Genomic DNA, 24,756 nt, shown 5'->3' with positions numbered 1-24,756 from the left:
TCCCAGTCATACCACACACACACACACACACACACACACACACACACACACACACACACACACACACACCCTGTTACCCCCTTCCCCCAAGTTACCACATACATACATAAATAATTGTTACATCCAGGCAACACACAGACGACCACACACAGCCAGTTACACCCCAGTCACTACACACACACACAACCTCTTATCCCCCAGTCACACCACACACACACACACACACACACACACACACACACACAGCCTGTTGCTCCCCCCCAATGTCACCACATACATACATACATACATACATACATACATGCATAAATGTTACATCCAGGCAACACACAGACGACCACCGGGCCCCAGGCAAAATCACGGATCCCTGTGGCCACGCCCTCTTTAAAAAAAACTCTGCAGACTGAAGGTGGAGCTGGGCCGGGAGAAGAGGAGGCGGCACTCTGTAGTCAGGATCTGCCCAGCACAAGCAGCAGCAAAGATATGTACCTGCAGACGCAGCCAGCCCGCAAAACTGCTGCTGCCCAAGGTGAGCCGGACCTAGGCTTGCATTGTCCTATGCCCTAGGCATTTGCTGGTGCCTGATCTGAGGGGCTGCTGGTTAGCTCTGTCTGTGGGGGGGCGGGCCTCCACAAGTATGCTAATAGCGCAGCATATTCGGGAGATGTGGGAGAGCGATTGCCAAGCACACAAGCCACGCCTCCCACATGCCGGCTCAGAAGTGTGCACCTGATGCCAGCACCCGGCAGACTGTGTCAGCTCAGAGACTTGACAATGCCGGGTACCGGAGGCCTTCAGTCAGCTGAGCACAATTACACATGCGGCTGCCACAATACAATAGTCCTGTTGAAGAACCCTAGCGGTAAATCCGCTACTGGACGGCGCCCCCGCAGCCCTGCGCCTCCACAGTGGCTGCAGGGGCAGTAGTTACACCACTGGATGCGATCATGTTGGCATGTCATGACAGCTGGTATGAACTCGGAACCCTTGCACCAGTGCCAGTGATGCACAGGATAGTGAAGGGCAGGTGATAGAAAGAGTGTTGGGGTGGGGAAGAGAAAGAATGAGGTGTGGAGGGAGAGACAGACAGATATAGGGAGGAAGTTGATATTTAAACAAACAAAAAGACACTGCGCTTCTTTGAGGAAAGAAATCCTAAAACAGGTGACGTGAAATAAATTGTAAATAGTTTATTATTAAAATAATTAATAAAATAATTAATAAAATATTTTCTTATAAAGTTGTCTCAAAGTGCAATTCATTAAAATTACAAATACATGTATTATCTATTTTGAAGCAGCTGAGAGATGAAAAGCATGAAATGAAGTTAAATAGTCACCCCTTTAGAATGATGGATTCCACATCCATGGTGTGTCCTGTTCCTTGAGTGTGACCTTTAAATGAAAGTTCAATCACAAAACTTGATCTGATGGGTCCTGGCTGTATGTTTCTAGCCAGGCTGAAATAATGGGGTCCTATGATTGGCAGATAGCATTGCTATGGTAGCAGGAGTCCCCTGTAGCCGGATCTACAGCTTAGTCGAAATGGCCCAGAAGGTGTGCATCCATATGTGGCATGATGGTGAAGGTCTGGTTCAGGTCACACAAATAAATAAAATCCAAATTGCAGGATGTGTCGGGTATGGAATCCAATTGAGTCCAGGAGTGCAGCTATGCTGACGCATTTCGCTGGGGGGGGGGGGGGTTCCCAGCTTTTTCAAAGGGAGAAAGTGGGGTAGTTTGGGCAGGGGTGAGAAGGAGAGAGAAGGGCGTAGGTGGTGGGGGTGTTTGTGGAAGAAGACCAAATATATAACAGCCGGCAACACCGTGCATTACAGCTAGGCTTCAGTAAGAGGTAGACAATTTTTGTGCAGATTGTCTTGACTAGTTTCAGTTTATTGTAATCTCTTAAGAGCAGGGCCCTCTTCCCTTCGATGCTTTTCCTTCCCTCCCTTAGACCATAATTTCCTCACTAATAATGACGGCACCAGTCCTTTGTGTTTGGCCGTCCCACTGCTGATTTGGGAATTGTTAGTTTTAAGGGAGCAGTGGTTATAAACCTTGTTCAGCAATGTTTTTTACTTTGTCATGGTTTTTACTTCTTTTTTTGTGTTCATACTATTCCTGTTTATTTACGTGGTAAGGTGCTGCAGACACCTTGTTGCACCACATAAATAAAGGAGGATAATAATAATAATAATAATAATAATAATAATAATAAGTAAAGTATAATATAAATACACTGCTAAATGACATTATGTGTAGGGGTTCCTATACTCAGCAATGTGCTTATGTCTAAAAGTGCTGATCTTTAACTATATATTTTTATTATGAAGGTATTCAGTAGAAAATGAAATGATAGATTAGTGTGTGGATACACAGTGCTTTGTCAGACTAGACTGCCTTTGGGAGCATGAATGCTTTTGACAATAGCTGTAAGCACGTGTTTGAGCGCACACCCATTATTAATGATCAGTACTTTAGTGCTTATGATGTATTTGGGCGTCTGTTGCTGAATATTTCTACTGTCAGTATAACAAAAGTGTGATGATCGCAGTTAGCGAGGAACAAAGAACATGCTGTCAGGCAAATTAGTAAACTAATCCAGCAGTTGCAGAGACAAATATATCATGTTTGTAATGCTACATTATTTGACTTCTGATAATTGTGAATATAGAACCTATGCAGACAATACCTTTTTCTTCTATCTTGAGAATGACATTTGCAGGCAGATTGAAAATGATACATTAGTAACTGGTTATAAAATCCCTCCTCATTCTCAAAGCTGAGTTCTCAGTTGCTCACAGGTCTGGGAGAGTTTGAATTCGGGTTTCCAAGGCACAATCTGTCTTTTGTAGGTAAGAAAGTAATTGCATACTCTTCGGAGGATGTTGTGTTTAAACAATCTACCTATAATTGAATTGTGAGGTGGAAAGCTCAGATGTGAAAGGTGAAGTTAAAAAAAAAAAAGAATTTGTGGAATTGGCATAAAAGTAGTTTATAGTTTAGAGACAAAACTAAAACAGACAACCTTTGTTGTAGCATATATGATCCAACCATGTGTTCTAAAAGAAAGTTGTTTAAGGTAATATACCTACCAGTTTATAAGTAGGATGTTTAATGTGCTTATGAGAAAAAAAAAAAAAAAAGATGGTTACCTTTAAAAATATAGCGGACGTTATAATACATAGGTTATTATAATATAGCTACCCATTTATAAGCAGGAATTAATAATAATCAAGATTGGCTTACTGATTTATTGATCAGATTGGCAAATTTCTAGAGTAGGTAGGGCTTTTTTGTCAATCCTGGACTGTTTATCAGCATAGCACATCTGCCCCTCAGGAGAGCCTGCAACTGAGATTCTTGTCTCCATATAAGGCATGAGCTGAAAAGATTCTGCGTACCCACTTAACACTTCAACATTCATTGGTACCACATATTTTGCAACTCACTGGTTGATACATTTAGGAGAAGCCTCCCCATCCACCAAAACAGCACACCAGAAGGCAAGTCCCCCACCACCACAAACCAGGGTCCCAGTACCCACAACCCCACCCAGTAGGCAGAGGAAGCATCAAGGGTACACACCCAACCAGGAAAGGATCATCCACAAACACAAAAACCAACAACAAGATTAAGAAAAAGATTAAGTAAACTAATGGCCGAAAAGAGGCGAATTTATAAAAAGTATAAATCGGGAGGGAAGGCAGAGTCATTTCAGTACTATAGGGATTGTAACAAAATATGCAAAAAACAAATCTGAGCATCTAAAATAGAAATGGAAAAGCTAATAGCAAAGGAAAGTAAATCAAACCCCAAAAAGTTTTTTTAAATACATCAACAGCAAAAGATTAAAGAGAGTATAGGCCCTTTAAAAGGCAGTTTGGGCGTCCTAATCAAAGACAACAATGACATAGCGGAAAAATTAAATTAATTTTTCTCATCTGTATTCACAAGAGAGGACCATGTGGTGGGATTTACGCATAACCTCAGCAATGATAATGTCCCACTGCTTAATGCTTATTGAAGTGAGGAAGTAGTCTGTGACCGATTAAAAAAAATTAAGATTAATAAGTCACCTGACTTCCGGTTCCGGGTGCATGGAGTGAGCTGCTCCATCTCACAGCTCCGCTCCGTGCCCGGCCAAACTGCTACTTTTACAAGGCCTTACCGCCTCCAAACCTCACCACTTTAATCCTCCCCACCTGGGGTCCACCTGAGATGGAAAAATTTGTGACCGCCACACAGCCGCCGCGCTCGCAGCAGCAGGCGCTGTTACAAGTGAAGAGAGGAGCAGTCCCTGTCATGGCACCGGACAGCGTCTCCCTCGAACACACCCCGGCGTCCAAGAAGTCTGTGGCAGATACGCAGGACTCTGACCCGACGCCCTCACCCAGGCACCGTGACAGCCCGCTTCTGTATGAGGATCTAGTGGACGCCATCTCATCCACCATGGGCCCGCTGCTGACTAAGGCGGTGAGTGATATTACAGCGCAGCTGCAGCACTTAAACACACGGGTCTCCACAGCGGAGAACAGGATAGGCTCCATGGCTCACAATATTGCTGATATGCAGTGTGAAATTAAACGTCTTGAAAAAGACAACTATGCCTTTTTTAATAAGCTGGAGGAAATCGAAAATCGTTCCAGACGGATTAACATTAGGATCGTGGGTTTGCCTGAATCCTTAAAAGGGGCCTCCTTGGAGAATTTTGTCACTAACACATTACCCACCCTCCTTAGCATTCAAGATGCCTGTAAAGATATGGTTATAGAACGGGTGCACCGTATTGGCCCCCCTCCCCATCCGACTGACACCCGCCCCAGAGTGACCATCTTTAAATGTCTGAGTTACACACATAAGTTGGAAATATGGCGTGCCTCCAGGAAACAGCCTGTCCTGAATTGGGAAGGCAAAAACCTCAGACTTTTTCAAGACTTTTCTGCCGAATTGACTAAAGCACGACGTGCCTTTTCCCCTATCTGCTCCCGGCTCATTGCAGACAAGAGAAAATTTGCACTGATATATCCCGCTAAGTTACGGATCTTTGACAAGGATAGGCATTATGACTTTACCACCCCGAATGACGCTGCTGATTTCCTCTGTGAAGGTCGCTCTCGCTCAGATGCGGACATCTCTGACCCTAATTGACACTGCGGAGCTCACCAGTTTTCATCGCTCCACCATTGCTGCTCACCGCATGCGAGCTGCTCTATCTCAAAGCTTGTGGCTCAAGTCTTTGCAATTTATGTTCTTTATGTTCATACATGGTTCATGCCCCTTTACATGTTGTCCCGCCTTAAGATGAGGTTTCATGATCTCAATTATCCCCGGGCACGGAGGGAGTAATGCTCCGGGTTCATGTTGGTTTGGTCTCTGTACCTATTGGTTCTCCAAATTTTTCCGGGCATCCGGAAGTTATGTGATTGTTTCATAGCTGTCCTGAACGCGCTAGGCATGTTCTTTAGTGTTTTGTCTCTGTCTTTGTGTCCCCCCCCCCCTCTGTGGTTCCCCCAGTGTCCTTCCCCCTCCCTGCCCCCCTTTGGGCTTTACTAGTTCTACGCTCTTCCACCCTGGATACCTTACAATTCAGATTACAATGCATGTGTATACAATATGGCTGAAATTAAGATTGGGTCCTTAAATGTGGGGGGCTTTAACTCCCCTGCGAAGCAGAGGAAAATTTTGCTGTACTGTAACAGATTACATTTAGATATTGTTTTTGTTCAGGAGGCACACTTGGTTCCCGCGGAAATGCTGAAATTACAAATGTTGGGGTGGAAATTATTAGCTAGTGCTTCTTTTAATTCCCGGTCACGTGGAGTAGCCATACTGATTAAACGCCAGCTCCCCTGCGAGCTTCTAAAAATGATTCCTGACACGGAAGGCAGGTTTGTCATTGCAAACATTACACTACACTCCAAACGTTACACTTTATGTAATGTATATGCCCCGACAGTGTACAAAAGACACTTTTTTGTGAAATTGATTACGCTATTGACACCTTATATGGATGAGGGTCTGATGGTCTGCGGTGATTTTAATCTCATCTAAGATGTTTTCCTGCCCCCTCACACACTTTCTCACACACTTTCTCACTTCCCCCTCACACACTTTCTCACTTCCCAAGTACGGTATCCCCCACCGTATCTGCCCCCTCACACACTTTCTCACTTCCCAAGTACGGTATCCCCCATTTTGCCACACAATTGTCCCTAGTGGACATCTGGAGAGTTGTTAATCCCACTGTCAAAATGTATACCTGTATGTCTGCAGCCTATCACACCCTGTCCCGCATAGACTACCTGTTGCTGTCCCTGGCCTTGTTCACGAGAGTCTCGTCCGTGGAGATTGAGCCGATATCTGTCTCGGATCATTCTCTGCAGTGGTTCTCTTTACACGTTTCTGACGAACCCCTAACAAAATCATATGGCGTTTCCCATCCCACCTTTTGACCTCCTTGGAATTTAAAACAATGCTTCAAACAAGTTGGGAGGAATACCACTCAAATAATCGGTCCCACGCGATTGACAATCCCCCTCTATTTTGGCAAGCAGCTAAGTCGGTCCTACGGGGAAACAATCTGTCATATGTGGCCCGTCTAAACAAATCATATGCCGTCACTTATTTATCATTGCAAAGTCTGCTATCCACTGCCTACTCAGCTTATTGCCAAAGATCTACTGTGACTAATAAGCAAATATACCTCACTGCTAAGACTCACTTCAATGAATACTTAAACAGTAGAGGTAATAAATCCTTATATGCGGTTAATTATCGCTACCACCGGTTTGGGAACAAGTCCGGTAAACTGCTAACCAACATGTTAAACGGCACGAGACCCTCCTCTTTAGTTCACCCCCTAAGGAAACCAGACGGTTCCCTAACTTCCTCCAATGTCCAGATTGTCTCAGTCCTCAAGGACTTCTATGCTTCCCTTTACTCACCTGGCCCTTCTCTCTCCCCTGAGAATGATGCATTCATCTATTCCACATCTCTCCCTGATTCAGAATACGCTCCCCCTAGATTACCCATGACATTAGATACAGATTTGACGGCCCCCATAAGTCCAGCGGAAGTCACCTGCGTGGTTAGGTCCTTAAAACAAGGCACAGCCCCGGGCCCCGATGGGTTTGGTGGTAGCTTCTACAAGCTGATGCTTCCGTACATTCAGGACACATTGGTGCTCGTTTTTAATCACATATTGCGGTCGGGCCAGGCCCCTTTATATTTTAATGCCGCTTATATCAGGGTTTTACCTAAGCCAGGGCGAGATCTGACCCTGCCAGCCTCTTATAGGCCGATTTCCTTGTTGAACTCGGATTATAAGATTCTTACTAAGATTTTGTCTGAAAGGCTTAAAAAGATTTTACCTTCTATTATTCATCCGGATCAAACCGGATTTATTTCAGGGAGGCACTCGGTCCTGAATGTGCGGAAGGTCATATCGGCAGTACAACACTTACAACACACCTCAGGCACTTCCCCACCAGGCATCATCCTGTCACTAGACACAGAAAAGGCCTTTGACCTTGTTCTGTGGCCACACCTTTTTAATACCATGTCTAATTTTGGGTTTTCCTCTACCTTCATCTCTTATATTAAACTTTTATACTCCAATCCCATTTCACAGATACTTTGTAACGGACAGATTTCAGACCGCTTCTCCTTATTCAGGGGTACGCGACAGGGGTGCCCTCTTTCCCCTCTCCTCTTTACAATTGCCATCGAGCCACTTGCCATCCTATTATGCAAATCACCTGGATTTAAAGGTATAAAAATCTCCAACTGTGTATTGAAAGTTTCCCTCTATGCAGACGATATGCTACTCTTCATCACTGACCCACTTACCTCAATCCCACACATTATGACCCTGATCGAAGCCTTCGGCTCAGTGTCCGGCTACAAGGTAAATGTAGAAAAATCGGAGTTGATGCCGATAGGTTCATACTCCTTAGATCTATCCTCTGCTCCTGCTTTCTCCCGGTTTCAGACTAATTTGTCTCAAATTATATATCTTGGGGTCCATGTCACCAGCAAGGTAGAAGACTTGTATAAGGCAAATTTCTCAAACATTATTCAAAAAGTGTCTGCCTTGATGTTGTCATGGAACCATCTTCCTTTATCTCTATTGGGGAGGGCGTCGGTGGTGAAGACCGTTATCTTCCCTAAAATATTTTATATGATTCAAATGTTGCCTGTTGCCCTCACCAATGGTGATATCCTCTCCATCAACTCCGCCATCTCCTCGTTTCTATGGAATGGAAAGCGCCCCCGAATTGCACTGGCCAAACTTATGCTTCCTAAAACATTGGGAGGCCTGGGGATACCTGATTTCAAGTCTTATACCACCGCTGTCTTCTTCCGTTATGCTGGTGACTGGTTGCTAGATGACTCCACCTTCACGGACATAGCACTAGACAGTGCCATATTTTCTCCTCTTTGCCCCGCTGCTTTATTGCACCTCAATTCCTCTAGTATCCCCCACTCAGTGTATTCCAATATCATGTTCCATGATACTTACATCAACTGGATAAGTCTTAACAAAAAACTGAAAGCGATTTTTGATTCTCCCCATATCTCCCCCTCTGGGGTAACCCTGACTTCTCCCCCTCCCTGAACAACCCTGCGTTCCGGGTTTGGAGACGAAAGGGTGTGGCTCTCATGAACAAGGTCTTCGACCCAGGTGGCAATGTCCTCCCCTTCGTTGATATCCAGCAACAGTTCTCTCTTCCCAGCAGCATGTTTTACCTATACCTCCTATATCATTCTCCACCTCCTACAGTCCCGTTCAACCATAGGATACAGACTTCATCACATCTACCCCTGGCTCATCTCTTCCAAACCAGAGGCCACCCTTCTTTCGAAGAAAATACTCTGCAGCTGGGTTGCGGATATACCTTCCCTCACTACATGCTCCGATCTCTTGTTCTCCCGATACTTCTCATACTCTAAACACTTGCAATCTGCCTATTTACAGGAGACCCACTTTAGATTTATTCATAGGGCCTACATCTCTCCAGCCCAGAGGAAACACATGTCCGGTAATCAACTAGGTGACTGTATGAAATGCTCTATGTCTAATGCAAAGTTTTTTCACTGTTATTGGGGTTGCTCCAAAATATACACATTCTGGTGTAAGTTAATAGGTTATATCAACGAAATTCTTAATGTCTCGCTCTCACCCTCACCTGAAGCATGTTTATTATTTTGGTTTGACGGTTGGGAGCTGGGTCCTCGCCCCCATACACGAATCCCCTTCCTTGTCATTACTTTAACTCTGGCAAAAAAGTTAGTACTACTCCATTGGATTAAAAAAACGGCTCCCACTATACAAGAGTTGAAATCTCGTCTTCTCCAGTTAATGTATTTTGACATGAGATCTTTGCTACTCAATGAACCATTGTCCTTATCCTCATACCACAATAAATGGGACTCATTTATGTGCTCACTGGACGCTCAATAAAAACGAACATTTTTGCTATACTTTGGGAACCAAGACTGGTCCAGAATAAAATCCCACTTTGTTTGTTGAGCACCTCCTGCTATGCCACCTCTTTGCTTGGTACCATTATCTTGAATCTGTTCAACATTATGGACATATGTACTCCGGCAAATGCTTACTCTCCTTTACGGTTTAAGAATGTATATATCTGTGACTCATTTTCTTATAATACGCTGTACACTGCCCTTTCTATCTTAGTTCACCCCCACATCCCCCAGTTCTATGTCCTTTTGTTCCTGTCTCGTCTCTTGGTTTGTCTGTATTGTCTTAACAATTCCGTAGTTTGAAGGGTATATGATTCTCTCTCTCACTCCCTGATTATATATTCTGATGATTGGTCTACTCTTATTTATTTATATTATATTTATATTTTATTTATTTATTTATATAATTTATTTATATAATATAATATAATATAATATAATATAATATATCTATTGCAGGGAGTGTCTCCCATTGTTACTGTAAAAATTGTTCACCTTTGAAAATACAATAAAATGTGTTTACAAAAAACCTTAAAAAAAAAAAAGATTAATAAGTCACTTGGTCTCGACGGAATTCACCCAAGGTTTCTCATGGAGCTACACTCCAAATTAGCAAGACCCGTATATTTGATTTTCAATGACTAATTTACATCAGGCATGGTCCCCAAATACTGGCATATAGCGGAGGTAGTGCCAATATTTAAAAAGGGAAGTAAATCTGAACCGGCTAATTATAGACCAGTAAGTCTTACATCTATAGTGAGGAAAGTACTGGAAGGTATGTTACGAGATAGAATACAGGAGTTCCTTGAAACCAATAAGGTTATTAATAGGAACCAACATGGATTTGTGAAGGATAGATCATGTCAAACTAACTTAATAGGCTTTTATGAAACAGTTAGTGTGAACCTATATAAGGGTAAAGAGGTGCATGTAATCTTTTTAGACTTTGCTAAAGCTTTTGATACAGTACCTCACATGAGACTTATCTACAAATTAAGAGAACTTGGAACACAATATGCACTTGGGTTAGAAATTACTCCAAAGATACACCTGGCGCTGTCATCCATCAAAGTGAGAGCTGCTAACCTCGAGGAACTGATCCCAATCCCCTCAAAACTAAAAACCATATAAATACAATGAGACTGCGCTTCTCACTTTGGATATATTTTTATATAACGTTAATTAATACATAAACAATATATAGATACCGGCCAGTATCACACAATTAAAAAACACACATAGACATAATATTTAAAATAAGCCCATAACACTTAACAGCAATCATACTGTATATAGGTGCTAACATTCTCATGTACTAATGCTTATTTACACATAAGTTTAAAGCTCAATCTCAATGAGGCTTCCACTTGAAAATGTTTCAGTCCAAGTTAAAATGGGTTAGTATAGCACTGTTCGTTAGGCATGCAGCTTTTCCAGCGTGTAAGTACTTTAGAAGCAGCTAATGAATTAAATGTCCACATGCAATGCAGCAATTAAGTTAGCATCCAGCAAGCATTTAGAGTACACCTTGCAATGCACTCAAATATGTACCTCTCCTTGTTGCTGTAAAGGCAAACAGCTTATTATCCGGATCTCAAAATGGTGGCTGGACTTCTGTTTTTTCTCCCCTCTCCCCTTAGCACTGGGGCATAACAGTTCAGCAGTGGACCGGCCGGTACAAGAAGATTTAAAAACACACAGATAAATGCTGCAGCGATTAGGAGTACTCTCCTGTCCAACAAACTCATTTCTCCGCCTCTGGATCAGTGTCAGTTGCTTCCTCAGTATCGGATATCATGCCTAACTAACAGTGCTATACTAACCCATATTAACGTGGACTGAAATATTTTCAAGTGAAAGCCTCATTGAGATTGAGCTTTAAACTTATGTGTAAATAAGCATTAGTACATGAAAATGTTAGCACCTATATATGATTGCTGTTAAGTGTTATGGGCTTATTTTTAATATTATGTCTATGTGTGTTTTTTAATTGTGTGATACTGGCCGGTATCTGTTTATTGTTTATGTATTAATTAATGTTATATAAAAATATATCAAAGTGAGAAGCGCAGTCTCATTGTGTTTATATGGGTTAGAAATTGGTTGGATAAAAGGGAGTGCTGGTAAATGGAACATTTTCAAATTGGACTGAAGTACTAAGTGGTGTGCCACAAGGGTCTGTACTTGGACCACTTTTGCATAACATTTTCATAAATGATCTAGAAGTAGGTCTAGAGAGTACAATTTCAATTTTTACAGACGATACCAAACTGGGTAAGGTTATAAATTTGGAGGGAGATGCTACGTCTCTACACAATGACTTATTTAGATTGGAAACATGGGCAGCAAAATGGAGAATGCAGTTCAATATAGACAAATGTAAGGTAATGCACTTTGGTAGCAAGAACAAAAATACTACCTACATACAAAGTGGGGAGAAACTCGGGGATTCTGTACTGGAAAAAGATTTAGGTGTTCACATAGATAACAAACTTAGCAGTAGTGCTCAAAGTGGGAAAGTAGCAAAAAATGCAAACAAGGTATTAGCATGCATAAAGCGGAGAATTGATGCAATGGATGAGAGTGTTATACTTCCATTATATAAATCACTAGCGAGGCCACATCTCGAATACTGTGCACAACTATGGGCACCATACTACAAAAAGGATATCCTAGAACTAGAAAAGGTTCAAAGACGGGGAACCAAATTGATTAAGGGGATGGAGACGCTAGAATGCGTCCAATGCGTAAAAAAAATGCACCCAATAATAAAAATCATCTCAGTGTATCAGCCCAAGGCACCGAAAAGAGATCCTGCAAACCCAAAACAGGATTCCAGACCCAACAGGGAAGGCCACAAAACCAAAGTGAGATTAGTACTAAACAAAAGTCCCCCTTGGTATTTGAACCAGAGACACCACCACAATAACAGCCACCACAAGAGGACAACTACCAAATGAGCTACACAAGGCTTTAGGGCAGTCACAAGAAATTACTCAATATTATCCATCACCCTAGTACAAAATCTAATGTACAGTACATCAAAAGAAAAGTGACTTGCCATTCAAACCAAAGACTCCACTCAATGATGTCAGTGTCCAAGACCTATCTACCAATTTTCCAGTTCATATGTTAGGTAAGAAGGTAGACTTTAATTTTAGGGTTATGGCCATCATAATCCTCTATGGTGAGAAAAGGAGTGGGAGTCAGTTTATCATTTAAGAAAGAGAAAATCATTATGGCTAAATCAACAACCTTGTGCAGAATCCAAGGCAAAAAATACTAAAGGGATGCCTGAACAAGGACCTCTTTCAATGCTGCCAGTGACCACATAGTTTTCATTTGACCGAGCATCTCATAGTTTACACCAGTGGGAAATTTTTTCTAAATATCATCAATCATCTAGGCCAAAAATTGAAAATGCAAGCTGCTTTGGGATTCAAACTGTAATGCCACAACTAGCTGGCCCGAGCAGTGCTATCCACTAGTCCACCTTGTTAGATCATGCAACAACACTTCTTAATGTCATCAACCAGCAGGCACATGAATTAAGATACTAAACTGAAGCATGGCACATTATTGGAACGAGGGCTTCTACTATATCTGCAAGCAGAGTACTTGGCTACCAATCCACTAAATGGCCCTAAACACTCGGCTGTCAGATGACCCGGCGACGGGGGGAGGGGGGTTTGGGGGAAGCCGTCACCCGGCTCCATAGCCCTGCATGCTAATATAGATGAGATTTTCCATATTGGATTGCAGGTATGAACAAGCCGGCACCAACGATGAATGAGCGCGGGGCCACGCATCGTTCATCGTTGGTGCCTACACACTGAAAAATAAGAACGATATCTCGTTCATTAGTGAACAAGATCGTTCATATCTTTCAGTGAAATCTTTAAGTGTGTAGGGCCCATACGCTAGCCCACAATTTTGGCATGTAGGAAGAATGTTTTATAAGTCAACAAATAGCCTATTGCTTCATGAAAATAACTAAAATATCCCTGAGGATTTAGAACAGGAGTTCCACCATAACTGAAAGTATGTACTTAGCTATTAGTTTGCTACACTAGCTTATACTTTGTTTAAGGTGGGAGACTTTTAAAAATAATATAAACAAGCACTGAGCAAAATCATAGTACTAAAAAGAAGGCTGACAACGAACATATACCAGAAACACAATTAACACTGGGGGTAGAGGTTCTATTGCACTGTGCCAGATTGTGCTGTAGCAATCGTGGAGATTTTTCTTAATGTCAACAACTCAACAAAAGCCAAAGAATCAGAAGGAAGACTGATCCAGAACCTACCAACACCATTGTAAGGACAGAAATTGTTCACTAGTCCACTCAGGTTAGACATGCATGCATGCATGTAAATCCATACAGTACATTCACACATACCTTTCTTATATATTTATATGTTTACCCATACAGTGTACTGTATTTCTCTTTCATATCTATCTATCTATCTATCTATCTATCTATCTATCTATCTATCTAATTATCTACAGATCTTATGTCTACATACAGCTTTGCTCAAATTGCACCATATTGCCCAGTTTGGCAATGAACTTTGTGACTTCACCATGCGAGAATGTAAATTGTACCATGTGTCTTGCTCCATATGGTGCAAAAACAATGGGTGAATGAGGACACATTTGAATCTATCTATCTATCTATCTATCTATCTATGTCTGTCTGTCTGTCTGTCTGTCTGTCTGTCTGTCTGTCTGTCTGTCTGTCTGTCTATCTATCTATCTATCTATCTATCTATCTATCTAAAGGTGATTCATATGATCAGGTTAAACAGTTACTTGGAAATTAGCGCTTGCTAATAGGTATCTCCATTCTTCTAAAGCTTGTCGCATGGCCAAAAAGTCTTTATACCCAATCATGTTATTCCTTTCTGTATTTAAAAACAAACAAAAATCAAAACATAAAACACGGGTGTCTCTTGCCTTTTGTAGGTGAAATCACAGCCTGAACATCTACAGATTACATATCTGTCTGTTATATAAAATAAAAGTTAGTTATGTGGCTAACAGGGGACTAGGGCAGTGGTGAAGGCATTCTTTAAATCCTGTAACACTTTTAGTGCCTCAGCAGGCACTATATAGTGAAACATAGAATTTGACGGCAGATAAGAACCACTTGGCCCATCTAGTCTGCTCCTTTTTTTTTATCCTTTAGGCAATCTCAACCCTTTTTGAACCCTAATTCTTTGTAAGGATATTCATATGCCTATCCCAAGCATGTTTAAATTGCTCTACAGTCTTAGCCTCTACCACCTCTGATGGGAGACTATTCCACTTATCCACTACCCTTTCTGTGAAGTCATTTTTCCTTAAATTTCCACTGAACCTCCCCCCCTCCAGTCTCAGTGTATGTCCTCGAGTTCTAATATTTCTCTTCCTTTGAAGAATGTTTCCCTCCTATACTTTGTTAAGACCCTTGATATATTTGAAAGTTTCTATCATGTCCCCCCATCCCTTCTCTCCTCCAAACTATTCATGTTAAGATCTTTTAGCCTTTCCTGGTACGTTTTGTGATGTAGGCCATGCACCATTTTAGTTGCCCTTCTGTGTACACTCTCTAATGTATTTATATCCTTCTGGAGATATGGTCTCCAGAATTGGACACAGTATTCCAGATGGGGCCGCACCAATGACCTATACAGTGGCATTATCACTTCTTTTTTCCTACTACTGATTCCTCTCCATATGCAACCAAGCATCTGACTTGCCTTTCTCATTGCTTTGTTGCATTGCTTTCCTGCCTTCAAGTCACTTGAAATAGTGACTCCTAAATCCCTTTCCTCCTCAGTAGTTTCCATTATAGTACCCTTGATACTATATTTAGCCTTTGGGTTTTTGAGACCCAAGTGCATGATTTTGCATTTTTTAGCATTAAACTGTAGTTGCCACGTTCTTGACCATTTCTCAAGCCTACCTAGGTCATCAATCATTTGTTTTACCCCTCCCGGTGTGTCTACCCTGTTGCATATCTTTGTATCATCTGCAAAAAGGCATACCTTCCCTTCAATACCATCTGCAATGCCACCAACAAAGATATTAAAGAGAACTGGACCAAGTACAGATTCCTGGGGTACTCCACTGGTAACATTTCCCTCCATAGATTGCACTCCATTAACTACAACTGTCTGTTTCCTATCCTGCAACCAGGTTCTTATCCATTTAACTGTTTTATAATCCACCCCCACGCTTTCAAGTTTATTTAGCAGTCTGCGATGTGGGACAGTAAGTCTAGATATGCTACATCTACAGCTCCCCCTTGATCTATTATTTTCATCACAGAGTCAAAAAAGTCAATAAGATTTGTTTGGCATGATCTCCCACCAGTAAATCCATGCTGTTTTGGATCCTGTAAGTAGTTGGATTTAAGATATTCCACAACTCTTTATTTTAATAGTTTTTCCATTACTTTCCCTACTACTGATGTAAGGCTTACTGGTCTGTAGTTACTTGCTTCTTCCTTGCTTCCACTTTTGTGCAGTGGAACTACATTTGCTCTTTTCCAGTCCTCTGGAATAGCACCTGTATTTAGTGACTGGTGAAATAATTCTGTTAAAGGTGTAACCAGCACATCTTTTAGCTCTTTGAGTATCCTTGGGTGTATCCCATCTGGTCCCATTGATTTATCGACTTTTAGCTGTGAAAGTTCTGTTAGGACCTTCTCCTCTGTAAATGTACTTTCATCTACCTTATTTTTATGAATGTCCTTGCAACTTAACTGTGGCCCCATCCCTTCTTCTGTAGTAAATACTGAGCAAAAATAATTATTTAGGTGATCTGCTATTGCCTTGTCACCCTCCACCAAATGCTCACTCTCTCTCTTAAGTCTTATTATTCCTCCATTTGATTTTCTCCTTTCACTTATATACTTAAAAAAAGTTTTGCCCTCTTTATCTATTGACTGGGCCATTTTCTCCTCAGCTTCTGCCTTTGCACGTCTGATCACTTTCTTAGCATCCTTCTGTCTGTCAAGATAGGACATTACCAAAAAAGAATATCTTTCAGTTAACTGTTTATAATGATTGGCACATCCTAAACTCATTACACTGACTAGAGATCTAAGGATTGATGCCAGTTCATGGTGGTCTTAACCATCTCTGGATCCATTTCAGGGTTAGTTCCAGGCACAATGTAGATGGAGTGGCATTTTATCCTGCTTCAACCGCAATTTCTTCATTTGGCTGGTGTTTCCATAAAGGAACCAAAACTTCAGAGACATGGTAATGATGGAATAGTAGGTGTTGAAATAATATTAAGGTGTTGTCTAGGAAACCTACAACTGAGTGATAGAGAAGATCTTGGAAAATGTAATTCACAAAATGTTGGAATAGTGCAAGAACACTGCACAAGCTGAAAGGCATAACTAAGTATTTGTACTTTCTATCCTGTGTAATGAAGGCAGTATTCCATTCTGCAAGTTCAGATAAGACCATAAGCTCTATGGAGATCTAGCTTATAAAATGCAGTGGCTTCCTTGATGTGATCAAACTGCTCAGTGATGAAAGAACCAATTTTTGGTGACCACCTTCAGGCTTCTGTAGTTTATATAGGATCTAAGACTCCCATCCTTATCATTAACAAAGAAGATGCCCTGTCACACGGCGGGTACTCACCACCGCGGGTCCCAGGATTTGTCCTCTGCCGGCGCGGCTAGCTGTGGTGCTCGGTGGCTAAATGGGGACGCGGCGCAGTCAGCGGCAGGAGGGACGGCTTCATGGAGACTGGAGGGAGGACTTAGTGGCCCGCAGCTTCCCTGTGTGTCTGCAGTATAGGGGGCGGCCATGTGGGAGACCAAGTGCAGCACCAATGAGCGTAATGGGTGACTGTAAGCCAATCCTGTTTTTCTGCTGCCTATAAATAGGCTGGGATTTTTGCATTGTGTGCCATTGCTTTGTTGTGGTTACTCTGTACCCTAGCTCTGTGCTCCCGCAGTTTATTCTGTGCGTCTCTAGGTAATTTGGTTCCATCTTGCTCTCTGAGTTGTCAGCCGGCTCTCGCTGCACTACGCCCGCCAGCTCCCCAGTGTGCGGTCATGGTCGACCACTCTCCTGTCGGTGTCTACGAGTTCTCCTGGATTCCTGTGATGGTTCGTCAGCCTCAGCCTGTGTTTTTTGTTCACCCAGTGAACGATCTTCACAGCTCCTCAGTTACGTCTTCGCTTCAGCTAGCAAACCCATCTTGTCAGTTCTTCATTCCCGTCTATGCATCATCCTGCAAACAGTCCTCTCAGTTCTTCATTTACGTCTTTGCATCATCCAGCAACCAGTCTTCACAGTTCTGCATTCACCTCTACGCATCATCCTGCAACCAGTCTTTACAGTTCTTCATCCACGTCTTTGTATTATCCAACAACCAGTCTTCACAGTTCCTTAGCCACGTCTTCGCATCATACAGCAACTCAACTTCACAGTTCTTCAGTCACGTCTTCGTATCATCTAAAGCAAATTCTTCACAGTTCTTCAGTTTCGACTTCATATCATTCAGTGGACATTCTTACAGTTTTTCAGTCACGTTTTCATCCCATCCAGAAACCTATTCTTCGCAGTTCATTTCACGCCCCACGTCACCCTGCAAACCTTGTCATAGTTCCACAGTCACGCCCCTCCATCTCTCTCTACAAGCACCAACCTCTTTCTTCAGGAGTTCAGTGACTTCATTCTCTACAGTTTATCAATCCCGAACTAGTTTGTCTTAGACTTCCTACTGCCTTATTCTGTTTTGTTGCCGTTAATAAATATATGAAAAGGAATTATCTTTGTCCTCCTTGTTTCCTGCACTCAGGAGCATCGGCTACTTCGGTTGGTCTGAGTCCAATGGATACACAAAAACAGCCTGCCGTGACAGTAAGCACTGGCCACATGGATTCGTAAGTAGACCAGGCCTCTGGAGTCGATGCTACGGTCAACATTTTCTCACGCCTGGATAATCAAGAGTCCATTCAGTCACAAATAGTTTAATTTATGCAAACCATGTCTGACCATTTGGATGCTCTTCATGCAGCCATCAGGCCCCCACAGTCCCCGGCTCCAGTAGTCTCCTCCTCTGCTGCAGTTCCTCCAGTGACAGTCCCAATATCTCGACTGCAACTACCTCCACCTAGCAAGTTTGATGGAACCCTGAAACTCTGTAGGGGAGTTCGATGGAACCCCGAAACTCTGTAGGGGATTCCTCAACCAGTGTGAGATCCAGTTTGAGCTTCAGTAGGCCAGCTTTCCATAAGCCCATACAAAGATCGCTTACATTGTTTCTCTCCTCACCGGTTAAGCATTGGAGTGGGCATCTCCGCTTTGGGAGAGAGGGGACTCAATCCTCTGTGATTATGCTGGAATTGTCTCTTCATTCAGGAAGATCTTTGATGAGCCGGGTCGAACCATCTCAGCGTCCCTAGAGATCCTTCGTCTTTGGCAGGGCTCACGTCCAGTCAGTCAATATGTAATCCAGTTCCATACTTTGTCATCATAATTGAATTGGAATGAGGAGGCCTTATTCGCTGCATTTGGAACGGCCTTTCTGACAAGATTAAGGATGACTTGATGGTCTGGGATGTGCCCACGAAATTGGATGAACTGATTTCCATTAGCAACAAACTGGATTTGCGGTATAGAGATCATTGTTTGGAGAAATCTAAGTCTGAATGTTCAAGTCCTCGTTTCCGGTCACGACCTCGGCAAGATCTCTCTTCATCTCAAATTTGTCCCACAACTGATGAGTTAATGCAAATTGGTCGCTCTCGACTTTCAGAAGAGGAGCATTCTCGTCGCCGCCTGGGAAACCTTTGTGTGTATTGCGGCTCCTCAGAACACTTTGTGAAATCTTGTAACCTACGCACAGAAAACTCCCGCTCCTAGCTTACTCCAGAGAGGTTAAGCTAGGAGTTACTTTAGAGTCATGAAAGGAGCCAACTTTGCCCATTAGTTTGGAAGTTCGATCTTCTGTCATCTTTATCTCAGCTTTGTTAGATTCCGGAGCAGCTGGGAACTTCATTTCTTCCGCCACAGTTCAGCACTTTAAGATTCGTGCCCTTGGAACAAGCAATTTCTATTACGGCGGTGGATGGAAGTCGAATTCCGGAAGGCATAATCACCATTCAAACTACTTATCTTAGAATTAATGTGGGCGTATTACACTCTGAAAATATCTCCTTTCTCGTGATTCCCAAAGCCTCTCACTATGTGATTCTCGGTTTACCTTGGTTGCAAAAACATAACCCGAAGCTCTGTTGGCAAACTGTGGAGATTCAATCCTGGGGAGAATCTTGTATCAATGGTTGTTTGGCCTCAGTTAAACCTCTTCATTCAGCTCATGTCTCTGAGTTACCCACAGTTTACCAGTCTTACATAGACGTCTTCAGTAAGCAATGGGCAGATTCCTTACCACCTCATCGTGAATGGGATTGATCAATCAATTTGGTGCCGGGTAGCACTCCTCCCAGAGGCCGAATTTATCCTTTATCCATTACTGAGACTCAGGATATGTCGGACTACATGCAAGAGAATTTCTTAGACCTTCGTCATCTCCTGCAGGGGACATATTTTTTTTTTCTGAAGAAGAAGAATGGTGGCCTGCGGCCATGCATCGATTACCGCGGACTCAACAAAATCATGACCAAAAATCGGTATCCACTTTCTCTAATCCCTGAGTTATTCGACCGAGTGAAGGGGGCCACAGTTTTTACTAAACTTGATCTTCGAGGCGCTTATAAGTTGATTAGAATCCATGCAGGGGATGAATGGAAGGTGTCCTTTAATACTCGGGATGGGCATTGCTACTATCTAGTAATGCCGTTTGGCCTCTGCAATGCTCCAGCAGTTTTCCAAAGTTATGTGAATGAACTCTTTCGGGATCTTCTTTATAAATGCTTAGTGGTATACTTAGATGATATCTTAATATTTTCCAAAGATCTAGAGTCCCATCGTCTCCAAGTCAAGGAAGTGTTAACTCGTCTGAGGAAGAATCCTTTATACAGCAAATTGGAGAAATGTACCTTCGAGGTAGCATCCTATCCATTTTTGGGTTTTATCATTTTTGGATCTGAGCTATGGATGGACCATGCCAAAGTTCAAGAAATTCGTGACTGGTCAGCTCCCATGACTCACAAAGGGAGTCAACACTTCCTTGGCTTTGCCAATTTCTACAGGAAATTTATTAAGAGTTTCTTTACCTTGGTCGCTCCCATCACGGCCTTGACGCATAAAGGAGCAGATCCTTCAAATTGGACTCCCCAAGCCACTAAAGCCTTCCTCGATTTGAAACAAGCCTTTATGTCTGCTCCCATTCTTCGTCAGCCTGATCTTATTCGTCCATTTCTCGTGGAGGTGGATGCTTCCACAGAGGCAGTCGGGGCTGTTTTGTCACAGGTTTACGAGGATAAGAAGGTCCATCCATGCGTTATTTTTCTCGAAGATTCCTGCCTGCTGAATGAAACTATGCCATCGGGGAGCAGGAATTGCTTGCCATTAAATTAGCATTTGAAGAATGGAGATATCTTTTAGAGGGAGCTCACATCCCATCACAGTATACACTGATCATAAGAATCTTCTATATCTTCAAACTGCACAATGTATCAATCCACGGCAAGCAAGATGGGCTCTCTTTTTCACCTGGTTTAATTTCAAGCTCACTTATCGGCCAGGATCCTTGAATAAGAAGGCTGATACCCTCTCCCAGTCCTTCAATTCTTCTGAATCCAATGATCTAATCAGTAAACAAGCTATTGTGAGTCCAACATCTTTCCTAATGACTCAGATTTTTTCAGCTCCAGTACCTCCACCTGGAAAAACATTTGTCCCCTCAAACCTACGGAAACGGCTATTAACTTGGGTTCATGCTTCATCTTTTATGGGTCACCCTGGGGTCCACAAGACTCTTGAATTTATTCAACGGTCCTACTGGTGGCCACGTCTTAGAACTGACATCCAAGAATTTATTGCCACTTGTCCTAAATGCACCCAACACAAAAAGTTTGTGGCCAAATTTTGGAAAGCACTCTGTTCTTCTCTAATCATCAAATTGAATCACTCTTCAGCATATCATCCCCAGTCGGATGGACAAACTGAATGGGTAAATCAAGATCTCAAAACCTTCCTTCGTTTTATATATCTCCTCTTTACAAGATGATTGGTTGGACTTTCTTCCGCTGGCAGAATTCACTCATAATAATCTCTTTCATTCATCTTCTGAATCCACTCCGTTCTATGTCAATTTTGGTTTCCATCTGCGAGTACCGGAATTTCAACCTCTTCCAGCTCAGGAAGTGCCAGCAGCTGACTTAGTTCTCAAGCAACTTTCTAAAATATGGACTCAAGTACGCAAGTCTTTAGTTAAAACTTCCATACGTTATAACTATTTCGCAGATAGAAGACGGAAGGCAGTACCCAGTTACAATGTGGGGGACCAAGTCTGGATATCTACTCGCAACCTCAAGTTCAAAGTACCTTCCATGAAATTTGCGCCCAAGTATATTGTGTATATATATCCCTATAGAAAGAGTGCTTATTTCTGTGGCTTATAAAGTCAAACTGCCGTCGTCCTTCAAGAAACTTAATGCTTTCCACATAGCACTTCTAAAGCCTTTAATTCTCAACAAATTTCATGCAGCCTTGCCCAAACCTCCTAAAATTTGCACTTTGCAAGATGAAGAATTTGAGGTTAAAGAAATTCTGGACTCTTGTCATCGTTATAGACGTCTGCAGTATCTTCTCGACTGGAAAGGGTATAGACCCGAAGAGAGGTCTTGGGTTTTCGCTGAGGATGTCCATGCTCCAAAGTTGATACAAGATTCCCACTCCAAAAATCCTAACAAAGCCTAAAGGTGTTCAGAGACCACCCTCAAAAGGGGGGTACTGTCACACGGCGGGTACTTATCACAGTGGGTCCCGGGATTAGTTTTCTGCCAGCACGGCTAGCTGTGGTGCTCGGTGGCTGCATGGGGATATGGCACGGTCAGCGGCAGGAGCATAGGCGTGCGCAGAGACTGACTGGCGGGTGCCGCTCCGGACGTCCCCACCTCCACGGCATTATAGTGTTCTCTCACCTCCCCTGTCCTGGATATAGACTGCTCACCTGATCCGCTCACCTGGGCCGCCCATGTGAGCAGTCTATATCCAGGACAGGGCATGTGAGAGAACACTATAATGCCGTGGAGGGGGGGGAGTCCGGAGCGGCACCCGCCAGTCAGTCTCTGCGCACACCTGTGGGCAGCAGTGACGGCTTCTTGGAGACTGGAGGGAGGACCTAGTGGCCCGCAGCTTTCCTTTGTTTCTGCAGTGTAGGGGGCAGCCATGTTGGAGACCAAGTGCAGCAGCATTGAGCGTAATGGGTGAGTGTAAGCCAATCCTGTTTTTCTGTTACCAAAATTTCCAAGTGTCCTCTTTCCTGCGCTCCCCTTAATTTGAGACAACAAACAGAGAGGGGGAATCTCTACTTATCTTAAATCAGATGTTTCTCTCTCAGTTATCCACCTTCTTCATACCCTCGTATACTGTCAAACGAGGCGTATGTTTTGATCTTTTTCAACGGATTGATCGAAACGCGTTGGTTAATTTACTACACTTGGTGGCTGATCACCCAGACGAGGAGAGGACGAGGTGCCCATTGCTTGGAGCTGACCGTTCCCGGGGACGTTAGAAAACATCAATACAGCCATAAATTTGGTGCACTTCAGAAATCCAAAATCTGGTAGGAAGCCACCCTCATACATTATTTGGATATGAAAATCTTTTTTTCCATGTGATGAAGATTCTATGTTTGGATTTTATCACTTGATTATTTCTGGACTATTAAACAGATATTTTTTATCATAAATACTTCTTGTTATTAAATTCCATATTTTGGAAATGATTGCTGTTTAACTGTTAAAAAGTTAATACACTAGAGTGCTTTTCCCGACCTCTCTTTTGCATGTACCACTTCTGAAAAAACATACGCCTCGTTTGACAGTATATGAGGGTATGAAGAAGGTGGATAACTGAGAGAGAAACATCTGATTTAAGATAAGTAGAGATTCCCCCTCTCTGTTTGTTGTCTCAAATTAAGGGGAGCGCAGGAAAGAGGACACTTGGAAATTTTGGTAGCTTTAAGTGTTCTTTCTGGGGATGAGGGTAACGTCCCACTTCTAAGTGTCCATTGACCTGCAGCTTGGCAGCGCAATTTCCTTAGAGTGTAAATTTTTTTGTATCCCTGTTTTTCTGTTGCCTATAAATAGGCTAGGATTTTTGCATTCTGTGCCAGTGCTTTGTTGTGGTTACTCTGTACCCTAGCTTTGTGCTCCCGCAGATTACTTTCTGCGTCTCTAGGTAATTTGGTCCCATCTTGCTCTCTGAGTTGTCAGACAGCTCTTGCTGCACTATGTCCGCCAGCTCCCCAGTGCGCGGTCATTGGCGAACACTCTCCTGCCGTTGTCTTCGAGTTCTCCAGGATTCCTGTGGTGGTTCGTCAGCCTCAGCCTGTGTCTTTCAGTCACATCTCTGCATCATCCAGTGGACGATCTTCACAGCTCCTCAGTTACATCTTCACTTCAGCTAGCAAACCCGTTTTCTCAGTTCTTCATTCCCATCTATGCATTATCCTGCAAACAGTCCTCTCAGTTCTTCATTTACATCTTCGCATCATCCAGCAACCAGTCTTCACAGTTCTCCATTCACCTCTACGCATCATCCTGCAACCAGTCTTCACAGTTCTTCATACACGTCTTTGTATTGTCCAACAACCAGTCTTCACAGTTCCTTAGCCATGTCTTCGCATCATACAGCAACTCAACTTCACAGTTCTTCACTCACGTCTTCGTATCATCTAAAACAAATTCTTCACAGTTCTTCAGTTTCGATTTCGTATCATTCAGAGGACATTCCTACAGTTTTTCAGTCATGTTTTCATCCCATCCAGAAACCTATTCTTTGCAGTTCATCTCACACCCCACATCACCCCGCAAACCTCATCATAGTTCCACAGTCACGTTCCTTCATCAAACCATCTCTCTCTCCACCACCAACCTCTTTCTTCAGGAGTTCATGACTTCATTCTCTACATTTTATCAATCCCGAAGTAGTTTGTCTCAGACTTCCTACCACCTTATTCTGTTTTGTTGCCTTTAATAAATATATGAAAAGGAATTATCTTCGTCCTACTTGTTTCCTGCACTCAGGAGCATCTGCACCTTTGGTTGGTCTGAGTCCAAAGGATTCACAAAAACAGCCTGCCGTGACACGCCCATGCCAGCTTGAGTGGAGA

Source organism: Pseudophryne corroboree, chromosome 11 (assembly GCF_028390025.1).
Source record: "Pseudophryne corroboree isolate aPseCor3 chromosome 11, aPseCor3.hap2, whole genome shotgun sequence".
Lineage (NCBI taxonomy): Eukaryota > Metazoa > Chordata > Amphibia > Anura > Myobatrachidae > Pseudophryne > Pseudophryne corroboree.
Note: the sequence above shows the minus strand (reverse complement) of the source record.